Genomic DNA, 16,945 nt, shown 5'->3' with positions numbered 1-16,945 from the left:
TCCCAGGAGATCAGCAGTTACAGAAACACTCAAACCAGCCCATCTGGCACCAACAATCAACCATGCGATTATCTAATCAGCCAATCATGTGGCAGCAGTGCAGTGCATAAAATCACACAGATACGGGTCAGGAGCTTCAGTTAATGTTCACATCAACAAAGTCTACAGTAATTCAGATAACCGCTCTGTACATTTGTGGTGAGAAGAATATCATCTCAGAATGCTATTCTGAGATGCGGGTTGGTGCTATTTTGGCAGCACGGGGGTGACCTACACAATATTAGGCAGGTGGTTTTAATGTTATGGCTGATGACGGTGAATGTTGCTGGGCAGAATAAGAGCAATTAGGTTTATTTAGGAGAACTGATAAGAGAAGGAAAAAAGTCTATCGAAAAGCTATGCTAATCACATATTTTTATATATTCATGCAATTTTTTACCTGTATACCGCTGATATATTTGTTGTATAAAAAAATAAAAAACATGGAAAATGTGATGCTCGTCAGGATGTAGGCTGCGACTTGCGTGACGATCTCTTTATTTGCGCTCCCATTTGCCACCACCACCAATAATGAGATTGTTCTGGCAATGTTCACTCTGGTTTTACCCCATTCTCTGTCTCTGTGTCTTTTAGCCAGTCTTCGAAATTTTGGCTTTAACATCTGTAGACAAAGATACATTTATTTTCCTCTGTGCGTCTGCTATGGCTGTTCATATTCCACCAGCTGAATTGCTAATTCAAGTAGCCACGCACCAAACTCACACTATAAATTGAGCTAAAAGAGGGATGGGTTTAGCTGAGTGCGGCTCAAATTTAAACATCAGTGTTTTGATAGTGCCTGGGAGGCTCAGTGTTTATACTTTTGGGAAAGGTAAACCCACAAATGGCTTACTTATTAGTTGTCAGTGAACAATAAACTGGGATAGTAGAGCATATTTTGATATAAAAAAGTTACATACTTCACCTTTAAATTATAAAGATTGTTAGTGAATTGTTAGTTACTGAAATAGATGTGGTTCTTACTTGTCTTAGCACAATTAGTTTGAGTTTGTGCACATACACCCACAAATACTGTAGCACAAGCATTCTCACCCATGCCCACATGCATGTTGCGCTGGCACGAAAATTGCGCTTAGAATTAGTGCTCTCCCATAAATTGAATAAGATAGCGCATGGTTATTGCACAGAGGGCTCTGCCTAACACATTCATGAAAACAGAGCCCTTAAATGTACATGTTTGTATAGATGCTGAAACATACAATATAGATGTTCCCTTTCGTAGGAACTCAAGCTGTGTAATCGCATTGGGACACGCCCTGTGTCACGGATCCTTCTGACCCACCTACCAATTTCACTCAACCCTCTCACTCTCCTGAGTACTGATCACCCACACCTGCCTCAAATCATTGCATCAGTCAACCCCTCTATATAAACCTCACTCCCCTTCCATTCTGTGTCTGGTCTCAACTTCGTGTACAGACTCACTTACTTGTATCTCCAGCGTTAAATGCCATCACAATTTCTCTCCTCTCCAGCGACTCTTCTACTCCAAACGTTTCCTCTCCAGCGACTCCAGTGTCCATCTCCTCAACGCAAGCTTCGTTGTTGCAAACCCTCCACCTCAAGAAAAGTCACCATCTCTATCAGCATTAGTCTTCATCATGTAAACTATCACCACTGCAACCCAGTACTGTCACGTCATTACTTACCTGCTGTCTTTGTTTGTGTGTCAATAAATACCTGCTTGGGTTCAAACATCATCCTCGAGTCTAAGTACATGTTACAAAAGACCAGACTGACAAGAATCATGAATCCAGCAGGTCCAGATCCCATCCAGGAGCTGGTTGACACACTACGGCATGCACTCACTCAACCTGCTAATCCCTCTGCTTCACCCGCTCCCAGCACTTCCGCAATTTCTTCACCGCCAGTCCCGTGGTCAGCACTTCATTCAATTCTCCATCAGAGTAGACAACCGGATGAAGAGCTGCCTCAACGAATTACCCACCTTGCAGTCCCTGCCTTTCCCTTCACTGAGGTCCCTTCTCCACTCTCCAGAACCTAGCAACGAGCCCATGCAGATGGATGCTTTTCGACTTTCCACTGTAGAGCGCCAACGCCGGCTGAGCCAGTGTCTGTGCCTGTACTATGGTGGTAAGGGACACGTAATCTCTGCGTGCCCCACTCGACCTCCCTGTCCTCAGGTGAGCCACCTGACCACAACTATGGTCAGTACTTCCCCTTTATTAACCTGTGTAATGCTTAAAACTCCTGATATTTCTCTTTCAGTACCCGCACTACTCTACTCAGGCTCAGCCGGCAACTTCATCTCGGACGTGCTCTGTCAACAACTCCAGCTTCAAAAACGACCCTGAGAACACAAGCTTCAAATCCACAACATAATTGGCAAGCCCTTAGGAAGAGGTATTATTCATCACTACGTGGGTCCTGTAAAACTCCAGGTGGGATGGCTGCATAATGAAGACATCACCTTACTGGTTCTGGAGAATTCCACCGCAGACATCGTATTAGGGTGTCCCTGGCTTATACAACATTCTCCAGTCATCTTCTGGGTTTCCGGCAACGTTCTGAAATGGGGTCCTCAGTGTTTCCCTGCCTGCTTCCCAAACCGACTAACTCACAGACCCTGAATGCCCATCAGAAACTCTTCCCCTCTCAATGTCAACACCACCACCATTGAGAGCCCTGCCAGTACAACCCCTCTGGAGATCCCTTCCTGTTCTTCACACTTCCAGGACGTCTTCTGTCCTTTATGTGCCTCACAACTACCACCTCATCGACCATGGGACTGTGCGATAGACCTCCTCCCTGGTGAGCCAGTGCCCCGTGGCAAAGTCTACCCACATTCTATTCCTGAGCAGAAGGCCATGGAGGATTATATCAAGGAGGCTCTCAGCCAAGGTTACATCCGACCTTCCACTTCCCCTGCTGCTTTTTGTAAGAGCGTTTTGGGGCCGCTTGTGCGCCACTATATGCTTGCCACATGGGTGTAGACAGTTGACAGCTACTGTTCGCATGCCGTGAATGTATATCATTCCCAATGTGATTATGCAGCTCGAGTTCCTACGAAAAGGAACGTCTCGGTTACGTAAATCGTAACCCTGGTTCCCTGAGTTGAAACGAGACACTGCATAAGCTGGCCATACTCTCTAGTAGCTGCATAGGCTAGTGCCTTCCTGCAGAAAATCTGAATCGATGGCGCCAAAGCGAGTGCTTTTATGGAGCCCGTGATGTAGCTTCCTAGGAGTGTTGCTTAAACGCCACCAGCCAATAAATTGCAGTGATTGTACAAGGGCTTCATACCACGTGATACTCAGGGTGTGTCCCAATACGATTACGCAGCATCTCGTTCCCACTCAGGGAACCAGGGTTACCTTTCATGTAACCGAGACATATGTTTTTAAGGATTTACAGCTTTAGAAATGTTAAATATTTACAAATCCATTATAATTATATGTGTACAAATGGAATTTTTACTATTTTATAGATATTTTAGATCCCTAACCCACCCCTAAATGTGACAGGCAGATTAATGTACAGTGACAATATTTTTTGGTACAATAAATGTAACTATATACATTTTAGAGCCACTAATCCTACCTCTACCCCTAAACTTAACCCTAACCATGTTTTAACAGTACAAAAAAACAGTAGAGGCAGATACTTTTAATCACAATAATTTATTCAGAAAAATAGCAAAAGGCAGTAGTGCATTCGATGTGCTCCTTGACGGTAAATAATGGCTTTGTGTGAGACAGAGAGTGGAAGTTTTGAATCACTGAAAAAAAGTTCTCCTGATCCACTTTGTGAAGACACCTTCATATCTCATTCAAACAAATACATCATGCAATATGGCATGTTGTAATCGGTCAGGAGACATGTGAGCATCAATGAGTATTCGACATCACTGCCGTAAAACCTGTCGTGACATTTCTTGAGGTGGCAATTTTTGAATTTTGAAATCAATGCGGGAGTTGTCACTAGATCGTTGAATAATTAAATGCTTAATGAATGATTAAACAATTACAGAATTTTAATTAATTTTATAATTTTAAAGTTTAGTTTTGGTTTGGTTAAAGTAGTATAATCCTTGGAAACGAGCTGAATGGGGCACCAGAAATCACACAGAACAGAATGAAACCGTTATAATGTCAAATTAGGTTCATTCATCAACTGTGTTAAATAAATGTGATGGCATTGAACATTTAATTAATCTCATTGATTATAAATGCAATGAAATGAACTAATTAATTAATAAACTAATTAATTCCATGAATTCAATCGATAAAGTTAAGGCGTAAAATGATTGCATTTTAGATGTAAATACATAAATATTGTATGTTTCTGTGTCAATGCAAATGTATGTTTGCTAGAACCACACTTTATGTATGAATACATACAAATTCCTGTGAGATCACGTTGGCCACACAGTGTTAAAAAAACATTACAAATTTGAGCTGCTGCCTTAAATTTATTTTTTAAAGTTAAATCAAAGTTACAGCCTAATTTTAACTGCACTTATTCAACCACTTTGAATTGAATTAAGAAAATGGTGAAACTCGGAAAATGAAGTTAAATGGGAGTAAACAAAGATGTTGTTATAAAATTACAGATGATTTATTATTTTTCTCTGCAGTACAGTTCAGTCCTTTCTGCATACCTGAGCTTATAAGACGGTTTTATCACAAATCTAATAAACTTTATGGTCAATCACGCCCAGGTCTGCATCAAAATCTTGTAAGAGCAGCCTAAATCTGCGTTCTGCAGGACTTGTTGTGTGCTTATGCTGCCCCTGACTCTTGGCAAAAGTCTTCATTCTCTTCCCTGTGCCCATAATTCCTTTGGAGAAAGCCTTTTTGTGTGTTTACATCAGGACTTCCACCATCCCCACCCCTTCCTGCAGGAGAAATCCATGGCTGATTAACAGGAATCTGTTTGCAAACAGAGAATGCTCTGAAGATGGAGTCAACACTAAGCACCACAACTGTGGCCTGGCTTAATCTGAATTCCAGGAAAGCTTCAAGGAGGAATATAACACACACACACACACACACAAACACACACACAATGCAAAACCTCTGTGAGGTTCTAAACTCTTTCATACACAATAAATTATTCATGACTCAACGAACTGGAGTCAAAGTCAATGATGAATGTGTTGGAGTCGATCATACACACTTCATTAAGTTCCCACCTTCTTTCTAAGCCTACCAGAATGAAGACATAGGGAAAGAGAGGGTGAGAAAGAGAAAAAGAAAGAGAGGGAGAAAGGTACATGCAGGTAGATTAAATATGGACCTTACTGTTATAGACAAGCATTTTTGGTCATTTTTCAAAGAACTAGTGATGTACAACGAAAATAGATATAAAAATATCAATTTTGTAAATTATGTGGCCTTGCTGTGCAAATGTTTTGAAAATTAATACAAATATAGAAGCAGAAAAAGACTGATGTCTGAAATATTATTGGACATTGCACTGATGAAACACTAAGTTCCTGGAGACTTCAAAGGCTCTTAAAGTGATGTGTAATCAAAGTCCACTCAAAGCAAACATAAGCTTTGTATGTATTTGTTTGTTTTTTGTTGGGTTATTTCAGCCTGTGCTTTGAGGATAAGTTGTTTACCGTGGCTTGACCACCTCTCCTGGTTCATCCAGAGCTGATTAAAGGAAGAAAGAGGAACACTTTGATGTTTCTCCTTACATTCATTTGAAATAAGTTGTTTTGAACAAGATGTTGGTAGAAACAAGTGGTATATACAAGCATCAGTGCAGGCCCATCCACCACTGTTATGACTGTACTTAACCTATTACAGCTGCTGAAGTAGGTAAGGAGAGTTTCATTTTACAGTGCCTCTCAAAAACAAGTGGCATCATAAAGATGCCTGTGGCATTACTGATCAAGGGTGCTTTGATGAGGAGGAGGGCGTGGCCGAGCTCTAAGGACGGATGCCTGGCACTGAATCATCCTAATCAGCTGGGAGAGGGATAAAGAGGAGCCGGAGATGCTAGTTTGAGGGAGAGTGAGATGCACGCGGAGTTGTGTATGTGCGCACATGTATCAGTGTTTGTGTTGTGTCTGATTAAAAGTCTTCGTGATTTTTCATCTGGTTTCCGCCTCCTCCTTTCCGATAAGCAAGAGACTTTTTGTTACAGGTGCGTTTTCCAGAAGCATGGTTAACCAACTGTTGTCGCATGTTCGTTACCAACATAGTTGAACGATTTGGTGTTTCCTGAAACCATTGTTCCAACAAACATTCGCAAACAGCATCGCAAAGTTGTGTGGTTAGAACTACAGCACTTTACCTGTGGTCAGCAGCATAGTGCCTTGTTAGTTTGCTGTGTGGACATAATTTCACTTCGCTGAGGCTTCTATATCTTTTATTCCATATATATCTTTCACTTTGTCAACACTTTGATTACATTTACATGCATTTAAGAAAATGGCTTATTCCAGAAAGCAGTGTTCTAAAAAGTCACGTAAACGTGAATGCAGCCATTTAAGGGATTAAAGGCTGTTAAGATAAAGCGCTTTACCACACACGATTTCTGTCAGAGAACATGGGTTTTATGTGTTTATGTTAACGCACAAATGGCGTTTAAATGTTTTTGAATATGTGCATGTGCATAGTTGCTCAAGTCTGATGAAGAGGGAAACTCATCTACACAGTGCATGCAGTTTTCCTGTCTTCAGCAGCTTTCTCACATTAAAAGGCATTCTGGTGTATGTGTAAGTGAGCTTGTATAATTTCATATTCGCGGAATTGATTACTTCACCCACTGCATAACATCATTAGCAACAGCTTTTTGTCGTTGAACTAACGTGGTTCGAAAAATAGATTTGCGACATATGTAGTTAGTACGGTTTTGGGAAACAGTTTTTACTAGCTAATGAATTTCTTGAATGATGCATCGTACTATGGTGGTTAAGCACTGAGTTATATTGTTGTACTGTACGGAAACCTGTACTTTAACATTTGAGTGTGACTGGGTTGTCAGCCATGGATACTTAGTGGTACCAAACCAAACTTCAAGGTCTGGTGTCTCCAAAAATATAGCTGGGTGTTTTAAGTGGGTGGGCTAGTTGTGGAACTTTATTTTTTTTAATTATCAAGTTTATATGGCTGCACCATGGTTTGGCTGGTTGGCATCCAGTTAACCCCTGCTGGTAGATGTTGTAACTAAAACAAATAGCATATTTCTCTAATGACAGACATTCAAAAGTCGCATAAAAAGGTGCATTCAGACAATGTATTTATTTATATTCTGTTTATATGACATATAAATTGAATATGTTCCATTATATTATAGTAGATGTTTTGCCAGTGGCCATTTTTATCTTATTTTATAGACTTATTAAATGTTACATTTTTCTCTCTCTGCTGCCTTTACCAATTTAGGACAGTCACTAGAAAGGGCTTGGGACTGTGCATTTTCATCTAGTGCCATAAGTAAATCAGCATTGTCATGACTTGCTCCAGAAAGACTAATAACATTGCATTCGTGGCACAGGTAATTGACTAAATAAACGTCCTTTTGGCCAGAACTGATGCTGTGTTCCAGACAAAGTTACTAACTATGGCTAATTTAAAATAACTACTAATTAATTATTAATCAAAACATTAACATGTGTCTAAAATGTGAATGATTATGTTTTTATTGTGACATGATCATGAAATGCGCCTTCAGAGATACATGCGGGTGTGTTCTTTGCTGGAATTAATTTATGAACAGAACAGCTCTTTAAATCATGGTGTCTACAGTGTCTGGTAGAGTATCATAGTCAGCTTAGAGATGTATGTGCCCAATCTGTAAATTCCTTGGGATATCTCTTCTGTTCATTACAAATTATTAACTTTGGCAGGTTTGATATTGCTGGAGGTCTTTTTTAAATAATTTTGGTAACCCATAAGTAATGAGTCAAGTGTTACCACATAAACATGTTATTTAGTAACAATTACTAATTATTTTAAAGGGAGGGTCATGGTAATACATTATAAATTAATTAAAACACACCTGAATATACACTAATTGTTTATTCATAAATACTGTAGGTTAATCTTAAAAGAAGTGTTTAATTTTATGTGAAGTACATTTTTTTTTTTTCCTGAGTAACTTAATAGATCCAATTAAAAAAAAAAAAAAAAGAATGAGTGTCATGTCCATCGAGCTTCTAATCCAATCATGGTTCACCATATTCAATGCTTGCCCTATAAACAGAAAGAAGAATGAGTGCGATTTTGCTCTGCCCTCCCATCGATCCACCTGCACGTGGTAAACTTTAACATACATTCTGTTCTGTTCATACCAAACATAGGCAAAGGAGGAAACATGTCAAATTTATTTGATAAAAGCTGTGCGTATCCACAGAGTGGACTGTCTAGGGTGGAAGAACACAGGTGGAAGTACCTCATGCTGCACGCCGGTTTTCTCTCCATTTTCTGTTGAAGTCTTGTGGAGATCAACACACTTGTCCTTTAGACACATCATTTTATATTTTACTTTATGTTAAGAGATAAGACTTTTAAAACATGTAGTAACCATGAGCACCAGCAATTAAAAGCATTATCCTGCTAAAGGTTTGTAGCTTATGCAATTATGTTCAATTATTTCAATGATTCAAAATTCAATGCCAGAAAAAATGTCTGAATGTCTGTGAATGTTTGTTAACTATCTGTTTGATTAAATGAATAAAATGTAGGAACAAACACTTGAGTATTCATTACTAACTGACAAGTAACACCTCAGTTACTGTTAATGGTTTATAATGTTTTTTCACTTTAGAATAATGGTCCAGATAACCTTTAACTCCCAAGGAAGGAAACAGTAAGATCTCATTAATTAATAATGCGTTACCATGACCCTCACTTTAAAATAATGGTCCAGATCATTAGTAGTTCCTTCATACTTATGTGGTAACACTCAACTCATTACTTATGGGTTACCAGAATTATTTAAAAAAGCAATATCAAACATGCAGAAGTTAATTATTTTTGAAAGAACAGAAGCGATATCCCAAGGAATACACAGGCTAGGCACATACATCTCTATATTTCTGTAAGGTAAGCTGACTATGATCATGGCCGTAACACCCCCCCCCCCCCCACCAAATTAATTCACACAAAGAACCCATGCAAGATCTTGTTCACAATAAAAACATAATCATTCACATTTTAGACACATGTTAATGTTTTGATTAGTAATTTATTAGTAATTATTTTAATTTAACCATAGTTAGTTAATAGTTCTTAATGAGGAAGATCAAATTTGTAATTATTGATCACCTAACAGTGAACTACCTCAGTCATCAGTTCGCTATTACTTACTGATTGGTTAATCGTGTTTCCATATTAGTTAATAGTAGTAACTAAAGTGTTAAAGAGCACCTATTATGGTTTTTAAACGTGTCTAATTTTGTTTTAAAGGTCTCATACAATAGATTAACATGCATCCAAGGTAAAAAACACTTTAATTTGCTCATAATTTAAATTGCAGCATTACCTTTTTTTCCCAGTGTCAAAAACGGCTCGTTCAATGATCCGTTCTAAAGGATTCATTCTAAACTCCTCCTTTCAGAGAGCCAACTCTGCTCTGATTGGTCAGATGTCCCAGTCTGTTGTGATTGGTCTACCGCTTAGTGTTGTGTTTGAGGGTGGGTCAAAGCTGTTCGCGAGCAGCCAATGAAGACCAGAGGCGGGTTTTTGTTACCAAATTACATAGGTTAGTACAGGAAGTAAGTCTGGAATTACTAACAACTCATTTCAGGTGTTCAGAATCGGTTCTTTCTTTTGGGAGTCAGTAACTCCATTTGTCGTGCACTTTGATTTTTGAAATTTTGCAGATTTTTTACATTCATAAACAGCTATATAACACACTATATGAAAGGTAATATTTGAAAAACCATAATAGGTGCTCTTTAATGTAGTACTACTCATTTGTCCTGCATTCATTCCTGCATAATTACCTATTAATTATGGACCATTATTATAAAGTGTAATCCATTAGCTTATTAATCCTTCAAATCAACAACCATCAAAGATATTTATTAATTATTAAAATCATTAGAACATTGATTATAATCAACATTAGCTTATTAATCCCTCAAATGAACAATCATCAAAGATAACTATCAATTATCAAAATCAATAGAATATTAATAAGGATTAATATTGCCCTGGCAGCACCCTGGAATCAGGGACTAATAACCAGACAGTATACTGCCCTACAAAGGCAAAAGACCTTAACTCGCTAGAGTGTGGAACTGAGAAATATGACTTTAAAGTTTTTTAGTTGTCCAGCCAAATGTATTATAGGTAGGACACTGAAAATCTGGCAATTAGATGTTTTAGTAATTAAATTTATCTACATAAAAAAATCTTGAGCTCAAACTTTACTTTTGACCCCTATTTTGAAGTTACTGTACTCTGCCTTTGTATTGTCTGCAAAAAGTGAGAATTCACACCAAGGCAAAAGGCAGTAACTTCCACATTATCAATATTTTGTTGCTGATCACCATTTACAAAATCATTATAGTAACGCATGAATAAAATCTAGTGATCATGGTATTTATTTTGGATGATTTACAATTACTTATAGCCATGTACTTATTGCTATCCTGTGCTTTGGTTGTATTCTGATGGCATTTTTAATACATTAGACATGACACATACCTCCATAGTAGTAAAGAATATCTTCAATTGGTGTGCAGCAAAACTAACAGGTTGACTGCAGATAGGTGACACTTAATTATATGAATAAATACAAGATAAGCATATTTCTAATGAGTAAACATAATTTAATTAATAATGGAATGCAAAGCTATAACAAATCATGTACAAATTTAAAATGCATGGATTGGAATAAGAGATAATAAATACAGCCACAGGCATACAAGTTAGTGCTACAGCTGGTTAATCAAGGGTTAAATTTAGCTACCATGCTCCAATGCACAGCTCTCTGACTGGTGGACTGGACTGGCCAATCTCAAAGGCTATAATATAGAGTATGTGACTATATTTATTGTTTTTCTGAATCTGACCGTAACTGACATCCAGACAAAAAGTTATACATGTGGTTGGATACCGTTTTGAAACCAATTTATTTATTGCAGTGTTCACTAACATAAAAGGATACAAGACATAAGTTAGCCTAAGTGCTTTTACATCGAATTGAATGAAAGTAGTCTAGCCTAAAAGATCGACTTGTGGATTGATGTGAACGCCAGCAAGTAGGAATAATGCTCAGAAATCAGAATGCTTGTGGATTGTTGTGGATTAAACATCTGCGATGACGTTCATTGCCATGGATTTTATCGGGTTACTAGAAAAGGTAGGACAGATTTAATTGCGAACTGTTACTACTGATTTTATGTGTGATCATGCTACATGCTACGCTGTCATGGCATTCGAGTCCACACTCGTGCAACTAGTGGGCAGCCCCAGACTCACTGACACTGATGTTGACAGCAGTCACTGATAGGCTGGCACTGACTGAATAATCTGCATTATAAAAAAAAACAAAAAAAAAAACAAAAAAACTTTGAGAATATTTACGATTACCTATTGCTAGCAAGTTATCCAGCCTTTGCTAGTTTACAGAGCTTTGCTATATGGAGCAGTTTGGTAGCCTATTCATTGGATAGCCGAGTAGCCTATTTATGCTATAGCTGCTAGCTAGCTAAATGAAGTAGATTGCGATCTGTCTAATTAGTTTGTCTAATGCATCTTTTGTGTTACACACTTTCTTACCTTGACCTTTATGTCGGCATTTCAAAGCCATCTCAACCATCATTTTCCCTTAAACGCTATAGAAAAACACTCAACAATATTTGTTTACTACACTTTATTCAGGTATCGTGTGTGTCAGATTGCTTCAATGACAGATGTATGACAGTACACAGGCTACACCGTAATTTAAACGTGGTAAACTTTAAATGTAAAAACAAAGGCAGAGTACAGTAACTCCATGCCGGCACAGTAACTTCATTTTGACGCACGGCTAAACAAAGGCAGAGTACCCTAACTCAATTTGAGCGTTCCAAAACAAAGTCAAAGAGCGGTAATTGGAGTTACGGAGTTCTGCCTTGGTTTCTCTTGGGCTTTTGGAAGTTACTGTTAAGACAACCCATTATTTTCTCGAAAAACAAAGGAATTGACTCAAGATACTTATCCATATGATAAAGGAGGTCTTGAAAGTCTCAAAAATATCAATAACTCATTTTCGACCAAAAATGAAGTTACGGCCTTTTGCCTTTGCACGGCAGTATAGCAGTCTCAATATAGGATTGTTCTCTTCGGAAAGTCGACATCCAGAGAACATCGACGTTCATAATGTGAAAATGAAGGCTTGAATCCGAGCACTGACATCCTCTGCCAGACCTTGGCACAGGTGCATGCAGAACAATACCAAAACACTTCTCTTTAAAGTATAACAAAGTTTATTGATGCAGTAAAATCAATTAATAATCAATACAATGCAGTCGATAAACTTCCAACTACAAACTAAACAATAACATGATTAGATATGGTAACAGATGAGCCTATAATACATGAGAGGAGGGTAGGTGTGTGTGTGTGTGTGTGTGTGAATGTGTGTGTGTGTGTGTGTGTGTGTAAGGAGAGAAGGAGTGCACAAAATGGCAGGCGTAGCTCTCGTGGAGAGTACATCACACGAGGTTTCCGGCCACGAATGTGGCCGCGAATATGGGCGGAGAGACTGGTTAATGGTGTCTACCCATTTAACGCATGTCTCCGCTGGTACGATAACTTAGGGACAAAGCTGGGCTCTATCGCAAAGTTATCTGTTCACCAAATGTGTTTGCTGGTATGTATGTGAGAGGTCGTGTGTGTGTGCAGTTAGTACGAGAGAGAGAGAGAACAGGGCGAAGGCACCAATGCGGGTTTAGCGATCGTGGGAGAGACGGCAACCATTAGTTTTATCACTCAGAGATGTGGTGAATGGCTCGTAATCCTTCCGGCACGGTCGTTGTTTCTTTAAGGAATAAACTCAGTGTGCCGGTCTCACCTGCAATGGCGGAAATACACGAACAGTCCAACATGGTTGGACGACAACACAGCAAATCTAATTCGTGATAACAGTGAGTTACAATAATACCTTGAGTATTATTAGCAGCAATGAGTGGATTTGGCGGTCCATAAACCGCACAAGCAATAACCTTCATACACAAGAATAACACACTATAATAATCTATCTCTGCCCAGACGTAAACCTCGTACTTCAATTGCGTGAGGACGCAGGTAGAATGTGTGTTCGTCTGTCGTTTGACTCTGACTCGGTTCCTCAAAGCTCAGGTGATGACGTGAGGCCGTTTCCACACTCTGTCAGGGGGCGGGATGGCGGCTGATTCCTGGCAGGTTGGCAGAGAAATCAGCAAAGTTGACTCGGTTGAAGAAGGAAGAGAAATCTTCTTTCTTCACTTCTGCAACCAAAAGGGTGAGACGCGGATTGCTCAGCAGTCTCCTTCGGATCCGTTAGAGTGCTCTGTGGAACACGGAGAATCTTGGCTCATACAGTAAGATGGAGTTTGTATGGCCAAAGTTCAGGTATGTACATTACTTCCTTGGGCAACAAAGCTACAGCTGGGAGCAGCAGGGCTGCAACTAGATGCGGCGCATACTGTTGCTGGAAGCAAGCTTATGTGGAATCTCCGGGGTTTTATATTCTCGATGACATCATGGTTGAGAGACACATTCTGTCATGCGTTTCATCCAGTAGGAGTTGAGAGTTCGATCCTTCTGAATTTCACGCTTAGGTGTAAAGTGAGCAAGGTTTGATGGGATCTGAAGTCTGTTTGGACTAACTTTGTTTGATTTTCGTGCAGTTTCCTGTGTTATCAGGCTTTGTGACTGTGCGTAGGCCTGCCTTTTTCTCCTATCTGAGCACATGAGACCCAACAATCACTATTTGAAGTCATTTTTGATCAAATCTAGACAGGCCCATTTCCAGCAGCCATCAATCCAACACCTTATCCTTGAGTAATCAAGCTAAATTGCTAATTTGATACTAGAAAATCACTTGCCTTTATATCAAACACTGCTGAAAGCTGTTTGGTTCATTAAATGAAGCTTAACATTGTCTTTGTGTTTGTTTTTGAGTTGTCACAGTATGCAATAGACTGGCATGTCTTAAGGTCAATATTAGGTCAAAAATGGCAACAACAACAAAAAAAAAGCTTTCTCTAGAAACTCGTCAGTCAGTCATTGTTTTGAGGAATGAAGGCTATACAATGCTTGAAATTGCAAAACAACTGAAGGTTTCATGCAAAGGTGTACACTACAGTCTTCAAAGACAAAGTACAGCTGGCTCTAACAAGGACAGAAAGAGATGTGTAAGGCCCAGATACAACTAAACAAGAGGATAAGTACATCAGTGTCTCTAGTTTGAGAAATAGACGCCTCACATGTCCTCAGCTGACAGCTTCATTGAATTCTACTCACTCAACACCAGTTTCATGTACAACAGTAAAGAGAAGACTCAGAGGTGCAGGCCTTATGGGAAGAATTGCTAAGAAAAAGTCACTTTTGAAACAGAAAAATAAAAAGAAAAGGTTAGAGTGGGCAAAGAAACACAGACATTGGAAAACAGATAATTGGAAAAGAGTGTTATGGATCTTAACACCATTGAGCTTTTGTGGGATCAGCTAGACTGTAAGGTGCGTGATAAGTGCCCGACAAGACAGCCACATCTATGGCAAGAGCTACAGGAAATGTGGAGTGAAATGAGTATCTGGACAAAGTGACAGGTAGAATGTGAAGGATCTGCAAAGCTGTCACTGCTGCACATGGAGGATTTTTTTATGAGAACTCTTTGAAGTAGTTTAAGTAGTTTTTTTTTATTTTTTATTTTTTTATTGTAATAGTAATTTTTCACGTTATTAAGATCCTGACTATACGTTGTGATCAGTTGAATGCCACTTTGGTGAATAAAAGTACCAATTTATTTCCATAAGAGCAAAATCTGTACATTATTCCAAACTTTTGGCCCAGTGTATATATATATATATCAATTTAAGAGGTGGTGATATGGCTGATATGAGTTCAACTGAGTTCAAAGACACCTATTTTTATATTACAATCTACAGCCTAAGTGAACAATGAAAGTGAACAGCAATACTACAATAGTAGGTGTATACACAGCAAGCAAAAAGACTGTAATATTAAAACACAACATGAGGATTCTGGAATGATGGAGATGACATATACTTTATTATACATGAAAATAATATGCAGAAATATGCAGTATATCAATTACAACAGTTTCTTTTATTGTTACTTTGAAAGTGAATATATAATAGAGAGATGGTAACAGTGTAAACAAATTAATATGTAGATTACAGTGCTATGAAATTGGCAAAGTATAAACAACTCGAGATGAGTATACATTCATGGGGAATTACCTTGTAGTACCTTGTTCCCATAGTGGCTTTTCAAAAGAATATTTCCTAAAAGGGCAATGGAAAGTGATTTTAGTTGAGCATTTCTGTGACTGGATTTAAAAAGAGAGAGAAAGAGAGAGAAAACAGCAGCACACATACTCATAGGTACACACACACTTAGGGAATCTCGAAACTGCAGCAATCACTCAGAAGTCATGAATATTAGTAAACATACAGTAACATCACCGGAAAACCTATTAAACACATCATGATCAGTAAACACAATATCCCATGAGTAATGTTCAGTTCATTAAAGCATGACAACCAATATAAGCTTCAACAATCATGCCAGAAAACATATCCAAGCATTACAGCAAGTAAACAACTTACAGCCAAACAGATAACAGTTAAACACCCATCCAGAGTCTGATGTCCTGCCGATGCTGTCCTATTCTGTGACTGACTGAATCACCATAAGTTCCCAAGCTAACACGCAAGAGACACAGCCGGTCCTTCTTTTCTGAATTTACGGACATGATGTAAACACACAAGGATGAATGACGTAAGCCTGCATTTTCATGCCAAATCCGACATGACAGCTCTAAATAAAAATCATTATTGAAGGCTTACCATAGTGAATCAAGATGAGACAAGAACATGGTTTTAAACACAGATTTTCTATTTTTATTTATTTATTTATTTATTTTTTTTATGAACTCACTCTATAATTAAATTTTGTTAATTGTAACCAAAAAGATCTTTCATAGTACAGCTATTTTGCATAGGACATATTTTTCTTCTAATTTGCCAGTGTCATTTGTGGGTTGTTTTTGGAACTTTATGTGAAAGACCAGCATCCAAGTCTTCTCTGTTGCAGATGAAACTTGTGTTTGACATGTACTGGTCATTGAAGTTGCCAGTTAAGGAGGGGTCTATTTCTCAAACTACACATGCTAATGTACTTGTCTTCTTGTTGTTGTGCATCTGGGCCATCCACTTCCCTCTCTATCCTGGTTAGATCCAGTTTGATTTCTTCTTTCTAGACAGTTTTGTATAGAATATCCTTAATCTATCAAAAGAACAATAGACTGATGAGTTTCTAGAGAAATTAGTTTACTTAGTTTGCCATTTTAAAGCCAACATTGCACTTGCAAGTGTGAAGTCACTTTCAAGAAATGCAAGTATCCTTCAGCAACAGATAGAAGACACTGTATTATGATGTCCATACTTGATTAAATAGCACAAAATAATTGTTTAATGAGTACCAAATGAGCACATTAGAATGATTTCATAAAGATAAGTTGACAATATTTTCTTAGTAGACTGGAGTAATGATTGCTAAAAAATGGAAACAAATAAATAAATAAAATAATAATAATAAATGAAATAATAATAATAATAGCCTTGATTTATGTTTTATTTTTTAACAAACTGTAATGATTAAGTTCCCTATCTGTCACTCACTCGACGTTGTGTCAATGTAGTGACACTAGGGGTCACTCTTGGGAGCCCCAAACACCTCTGATTTTG

This window comes from Myxocyprinus asiaticus, chromosome 22, assembly GCF_019703515.2.
Source record: "Myxocyprinus asiaticus isolate MX2 ecotype Aquarium Trade chromosome 22, UBuf_Myxa_2, whole genome shotgun sequence".
Taxonomy (NCBI): domain Eukaryota; kingdom Metazoa; phylum Chordata; class Actinopteri; order Cypriniformes; family Catostomidae; genus Myxocyprinus; species Myxocyprinus asiaticus.
The sequence above is the reverse complement of the archived record's forward strand: the minus strand, read 5'-3'. Positions refer to the sequence as shown.